At 45.6% G+C, this 7113-nt stretch overlaps 1 non-coding gene across 1 annotated transcript; it reads left to right on the plus strand.

Moving 5' to 3' along the window:
* The first annotated feature begins 4643 nt into the window (after positions 1-4643).
* Positions 4644-4807, plus strand: LOC142461786 (U1 spliceosomal RNA). The gene has a single exon (XR_012786983.1). It is a non-coding gene; the product is annotated as a U1 spliceosomal RNA (small nuclear RNA).
* The last annotated feature ends 2306 nt before the right edge of the window (positions 4808-7113 follow it).

Consider the following 7113-nt stretch of genomic DNA (forward strand, 5'->3'; position numbering starts at 1 on the left):
TTCAAGGTGAGTATCAAGTAAGGCCATATTATCAGAACAAACCATTCTTGTATTGAGGCTAGAATTAATTAGGAGCCCAAAGTCCATCTGCTTTATCTATGGGATATGCATATCCAAAATGAGAATGCCATCTTCATAAAGTTTACATGCAAAGTAGTTATATGCACAATCTACAATCCAGCCAAGTGACATTGAATGCAATTCATTTACCATGAAGTTTTCAACAGCAGATCAAAATGATATTTGTTCCCCTCTAGAATATTCTTTTTTAATTTAAGTTAAATTGATATGAGCCATTTGTTTGAATTCCATATGATTTAATCTCTTCCGGAGGGTCTGGACTCCTAGGAAAATCATCAAGCATACAATTATTAATCCAACTATGGATGAACCTGTGCTCTGCACCAGGCTTTGCTACAGCCACGAGGGTGGAGCCAGATAAGACTTCAGCAGTCTGTGAGATCAAATCATTAGTAGGGTCGTTCTTAAGAGTTTCACTAAAAGATGCAAAGATTTCTTTTCATAATGACTCAATGTCAAATGCTACCTTATTTCCATTATTTCCAATAATACTTGCTTTGATTGCATGGGTGTGGCGTGAACAACAGTCAGAAACATTCCATTCACATCTCAATGACATTGTTTCTGTAAATCTAGACGTTGATCTCCCAGCCATTTCATGGCTTGTTGCAGCTCACCAACTTTCCTGTTTAGCTCATCATCCACTCTAGCTTGAGAAACGGAAACATTACATGCAAATCTTTTTACCATTTCAGTTTGGATGGATTCTTGCAGTGCAGTCCTCTCTTCAGCAGCAGTAGTGGGGGTGGCTATTAACCCTAAAATAGTCACCATTAACATTCCAGAAAACCTTTTAGCAGTTCCCCAATACCTTAGTTAACACAGTAGTAAGGGGACCTTTGCCCCAAGGTCGAGACATCTGCCCTGGCAGCCACACACTCAGACAGGACTTCAATATAATATGACTTCCATTGTTTAAATTCGCCTGCATAAAATTGAGGTAGTTAATGGTGCCAACCTGGCCAATAAACACATGTTGGGTTATTGAAGGGCGGAGGGATAAATGGCTCAGTGAACCTTGCCTTTCTAGTTCTAGTTCTCTGGTCTCTTGCTTTCTGATGGTTGGACCAGGGCGCAGCTGCCTTACCCAGTTCCCTGCTTCAGCTGGCAAGGCTCATTTCCTGCAAGACATCCCTGAGGAGAAGCCACATGGATCTACCCCGATGCAGCCCTGGGTGCTGGAGCAGCTGTGTGGAGACCCCTGCCAGCGCTGAGATGCTTACACATTCACTGACTCGGCTTTCCTCCTGCAGTCAGTATCATTGTGTGTGTTTTGTGAGATGGAGGAGGACTTTGTGGATTGGTGTTGGACATATGGGTTAATGTTGGACTTTGGGGCTTAGGCAGCACTGAGTTGGGATGTTTTCTTGATGTGCACTTAATCCTTATATAAAACTTTCTCATACATGAGTTTCTGTGGATTTGTTTCTCTAAAGTACCCAGACTAACACAAAAGTGTTAATAACAAGTATACAATGTAATTGCTGCAAGTTACTGTTCTCATAGGCAAGTTAATACTTAAGTGTCCAGTAGCAATGACAAAAGATTATATTATGAGTTTCCTTAAGTATAAAGTTCTATCTGGAAAGTGATCGACTTGTACCTTCAACTTCTCCAATAAAAGAAACCATAGGCTGCGTAGCTAAAGGTAGTTTCCACAAGCCCCCCTGCTCGGGTCTGATAGACGGGAACAAGATGAGGTCGAGGAGGGGTTAGACCGCCTCATGTCAGGCCATCGGTTTCCTAGCACGGGCCCCATAAGAAGATCCTCTATGATTCCAAATAGCTTCATGTGCATAATCACAAAAGTTGCATTTGCATCTTCAGAAGAGTTTGTCAAACATTTTCCATGAGGATCCCAATCAACAATAGGGACAGAACTATTAATAATTTTCCCGTGTGACCTTTTGTGCAGTTTCGTGATGAGTGAAAATATCACCAAATTCATTATCTCCCATGCCAAGTTGTGAGGTGCTATTTCCATATTCCGCAAAAGTCATTCCTGCTACAGAGAAAAGCCAAGGGTCAGTCCAACGAACAGATAATCGTCATAGCCACATTTTTTCTTTCTGTTTTTTTTTTTTCACAGCCGCATTTCCGTTTTTGCTTGAAGACAACCTTTTACAGATCCCACACAGCGGAGAAGAGTCACAACCCACAGTAAAGTTCAAAGCATATCCTTTCTTGTTGGGAAAGTGACTTTTCCCATCTCCCATGGTCCCGCCGTCCACTGAGTGTCATAGATGACAACCACGGGGCCTGGCAAATGCTATTCCACAATTTTGGTAATGGTGGATGTGAGATGTAAGCTCAATAAGAGTCATCTGCACGTACTCCAGATGAAATAACAAGCACTGCCAACATGGCCCCAAACAAGCTCAGGCATCGAACAAGGAGACGCAAGCTCTTTAACCGAGACTGTCCCTGCAGGAGCCTGTTGGTGCAGGAACATCACCCTGGTGGACACACACACACACACACCAACAAATACCATGTCTAACTCCCCTCCTCTCTCGAGGATTGTTTATTTCGAGTAAGTGGTTAAGCACAGTCACAGGACAAGTTTCTGAGACTTTGGCAAAAACAATTCTTTGTTCTGTCCTAGAGAACACACCCCCCAACCCCCCGGCCTGGTTGTAAATCTTTTGCTGCACAGAATGTGTCTCTGATACCCTTTCCTCACTGGCTTGCAAGGTCTGGCTTGTATGACTCAAGGTTCACCTTTCACTGTGGACAGCTTCCCAAAAAAACTGGACCATAGCTGCTTTTGATGGATGAGAAAACTCTCTCCAGGAACATCCTCTTTAGGAGGGAGGCCTCCTTGTCCTTCCTCTTAGCGTTCTCAAAAGTACTTACATCTAATTCAGAAGGTCATGGCGACTTTGGGACAGAATCATGCACATATTTACCTTCACACTTTGCTTCTATGTGCAACGGCTCTAAAATGAATGAACGCTTGTGGAGACCAAGTGCCACAGACACATGCTCTCCTTTCAAATATGCCGCATCCCTGTGAGCGAACGCTGCTTTCTGCTTCGGTAAGGCGGGAGCACCTTTGTCAAATGAACTGTTCCACTGCAGTTATGAAGACACTGCGACACTTGCCAAGTTAGCCTCTCTGTATTCACCTTCCTTTGACACGGCTCACGGCCAGAGCAGGTCTTACAACTGTGTGCTTATCATACCACATTACTAAATCGACCGTTTCCTTCCCCAGGGACACCTGTGAACAAATCAAGCTGTCGCTTTAAGGATTAAGGTGGGCTTGACCCAAGCCATGGTATTTTCAGTCACCTCATACGCACGAGAAAGCTGGACACGGAATAAGGAAGACTTCTTTATAGGATTGGCTGGCAAGGGTATTGAAAGTATTCCTTCAAGGGACCAGAAGAACAAACAAATCTACAAAGATGTTCAACTAGAATAGTCCTTAGCAGCAAAGATGGAGAAACTTTTATTTCATGTACCTTAGGCAGGCTTATCGGGAGAGGCTAGACCTTGGAAAAGGTCATCATGCTTCGTAAAAGTGCAGTGTCAGCAAACAAAGGAAGACTGTGAACCGGATGGGTGCACGCAGTCTCTGCAGCAGTGGGCTCTGCCCACAAGGGGGGCTTCGAAGCGGCCAGAGCAGGCAGTGTGTTTTGCCCCAGGGCGCTCGGGTCACCAACTCCTCCTCACCTTAACAGCATCACGTACCTATTAAGGACCGTTCATTAATCATCTTAGAACTACAAAATGAACCACTAACTCGCCCACTTAAAGTGGCTGACTTGGTGGTGCCCGGCTCTCGTAATGGAGTGTTTTGAGCTAAGGTTCCGTAGCAGAAGGAATAAGGGCATACAATAACCCTATAAATCCTTGTTTGTTCCACACTTTCTGGAGCACCTGCAACTATTACCTAAAACACATTTTAAACCTTAAACCCAAACTGTCTCCTAGGTCAGCTTTCCACCGACAACAGCAGAGCCTAATTAGTAAAGAGCACTTTGAGCACGGTGCTCTCGCAAAGGGGCGTCCATGTGGGTTCACCTTGGCAGAAGCACCACAAAGGGAGAGACGAGCGACTTAGGGTGCAGTGAGATGATGTCAATGGTGGTGGAGGTAAGCAATGTCACTACATTGTACATAGCGATTTTGGTGGCATGGTATGCCTTTACTGTGCATGCTCCCACAGTTTATTTAATGGGGAGGCATCTACATTTACTCATGTGGTCTCGTCCCCGACACCTGGGCTGTGATGCACGGCCTGAAGAGAAGACCCCAGAGCCCGGTCCTGAGTGCTGTTAGCAACTGCACCCACACTCCCCTGGGCCGAATTTCCATCTTTCCCATTCATTTCTTGACTGACTATTGTAATCAAAGGTGATACTTTTTTTAAAATCTGAGTCTGTACCCCAAAGAAATCAAGAATAAGGCACAACCAGTTAGATGCACACCCATATTTATCACAGCACTAGCTACAATAGCAAAATTATGGAAACAATCAAACTGCCCATCTGTGGAGGAATGGATAAATAACCTCTGGTACATATGTACAATGCAGCTTTTAAAACACAACAATGATACTTATCTGGCAGGGGAGATGCCATGATCACGAAGGTGGTTTTCCCAGGGCGAGGCTCACCCATTGCACTCCGGGTGTGCTGACCCCCGCGATTTCCCCAAATGTGGGAAACTCGGCGGGATGATTGGTGGTCGTGGGGCACTGCGTTCGCGCTCTCCCCTGAAAAAAAACACAGCGATGAAACTGTCAAACACCTCATGACATGGACAGATTTGGGAGACAGTCTGCTCAGTAAATGCCATGTTCATAAAGACAAATACTGCCGGAAACCACTTTTATAAAAGAAAAAAAATGCTTTTTATACCAAAGTGAATGGCATGGGAACTACATCTGCCCTCCTCTGGCCATCTCTGCACCCACCCACGGCCGACTGCCACAAGACTGAGTGAGGTCAGACGGGTCTCTAACCTCCATCTCTCTCGATCCTCTTCTGACTCCAGCCATTATTCCCACGACTGTCCATGCTGAGTTCCTTGCCATTGCCGCACAGAACTCACAAACAATGCTCACATTATGGGGTTTACTGGGGAATTTAACAGGCTACCATGAATCAGGATCACAGACAGTGAAAATGCAATCACTAGACCTCACCACCCTCTCCCCGGCCAGCAGCCTCGCCTCACCTCCTTTTCTCTCTCTGGTCCTCAGTCTCTTGTGCACAACGGCCCTTGGCTTCTGCCTCCGTGGCCCCAGGAAGCCTGCCAACATTCCAGTGGTCTTGGCACTGCTGCTCTGTTCTGTCTCCTGCTCCACTTGCAGCAGCCTCTGCCCTGTGCGCATCGCCTCTGCTGCCTCTGCCACTTTCGGCAGGGATTTTGAGAGCGCTCTTCCTTAAGAGACCTGGTCATTCTCTCTTCATGCGTCTGAGATGCCTCAGTCTTCTGGCCATCCGACTGACCAAGCCCCTCCCTAGATAGAGTCCTTGAAACCTTTTTTGTATAGTCCCACAGAATTCGCTGGTGGGCGTTAGCGAGTAATGGGTAGAAAAGCCGTATTAGAAAATTGTGCTTCAACACAACTGCTAACAAAAAGGCTGGTGGTTCAAGTCCACCCAATAACTTCACAGGTGACTGCCCTAGAGTTATGCTTCTGAGAAATCAAAAGCAAAAAAAAACTTTATAGGTTTGTTCTACCCTGTCACACAGGGTCTCTACGAGTTAAAAATCGACTCAACTTTACCCAACAACATTCATTGCTTAGTATTAATAGAAAACAACCTGCTATTATCTAGTATAATATGCACCAATCCTGTCACCTGGTGACTAGGTTTCCTTCCAGAGCAAAAGAGATGCTGCCGATGTGATTGATGAGCTTCCGATGGGGAGATTACCCTGGATTAGCCAGGCGGGCTCAATATAACCTCAGACCCTTTATTAGCAAGTGGCAGGTGGAATCAGAATTGCACTGGAAGGACACAGAGCAGCCATTGCAGTGACTCAGATGGAAGAAGGGGCCGTGAAGCAAGGAGTGGGGACAGTTTCTGAAGCTGGAAAAGGCACCAGAATGTTTTTCCTCTGGAGCCTCAGAAGGAACCAGCCCTGCCAACATCTAGATTTCAGTGAACCAGACCTTGGCTTTCTGACCTCTAGAAACATAAGATGATGAATATGCATTACTTTAACCTAGCATCCTTTGCAATGACGGTACAGGACCAGGCACTGTTTTGTTCTGTACACAATCCACTCAATGGCACCCACCGCCACCAGGTGTGTGCTGATCAGCTGCAGCCGCGATAAAAACTAGCATGTGCTCATTCTGAATTAACAAGGAGATGACATGACTCTACTTGCTGAAAGGATGGCGTTCCCAAAGAGTCCCTTTCGTTTCTGAGATCCCAACTTTGCTCCAGGGGGTCTTTGCCAAGTCTTGAATTGACTGTGTCCCCTCTCCCCAGAACCCTTTCGCTTCTCTCCAAGAACACTCCCCAAAAGAGTCAGGTGATGTTTGCCCTCATAAAACCCTAGTAAAGACCTGGATGGTCAAACTCAGGACAGACGCCAGAGTTTGGGCAGAAAAAACAAAAACAAGATTCACTTTAAGTTGCTTCTATTCAAAGAGTCCCAGTAAGGCCAGAGTTGAGCTGTCCCATGTGGATTCCTAAGATTTCATCTTGATGGGAACAGATTGTCACATCTTTCTATGAGGAGAAAATTCAAATGGCTGACCTTGTGATTAGTAGTTAAGCAATTGAACACTGCCACTCAGAGTTTGGACATAACTGTTGCTTTTGTTGGGACTAGGAGATGAAACAGACCAGACAGACAATAATAACCGCAGTGCCTATTTTCCTCCCCACCCTCACGGCCACGCCTCCTACACCGAATGACCTGCAGGCTCCTCGTCGCTATGTGCTTCCATTTTTGTAAAGAGTTGCACCTTCCAGAAACTTCAACCAGTACAGAAGGGAAGAGAGAAAAAAAATGCAGCAGTTCCCCACCCAAGCACAAGTTTCTCCCTGGGAACCTATA

Source organism: Tenrec ecaudatus, chromosome 11, assembly GCF_050624435.1.
Source record: "Tenrec ecaudatus isolate mTenEca1 chromosome 11, mTenEca1.hap1, whole genome shotgun sequence".
NCBI lineage: Eukaryota > Metazoa > Chordata > Mammalia > Afrosoricida > Tenrecidae > Tenrec > Tenrec ecaudatus.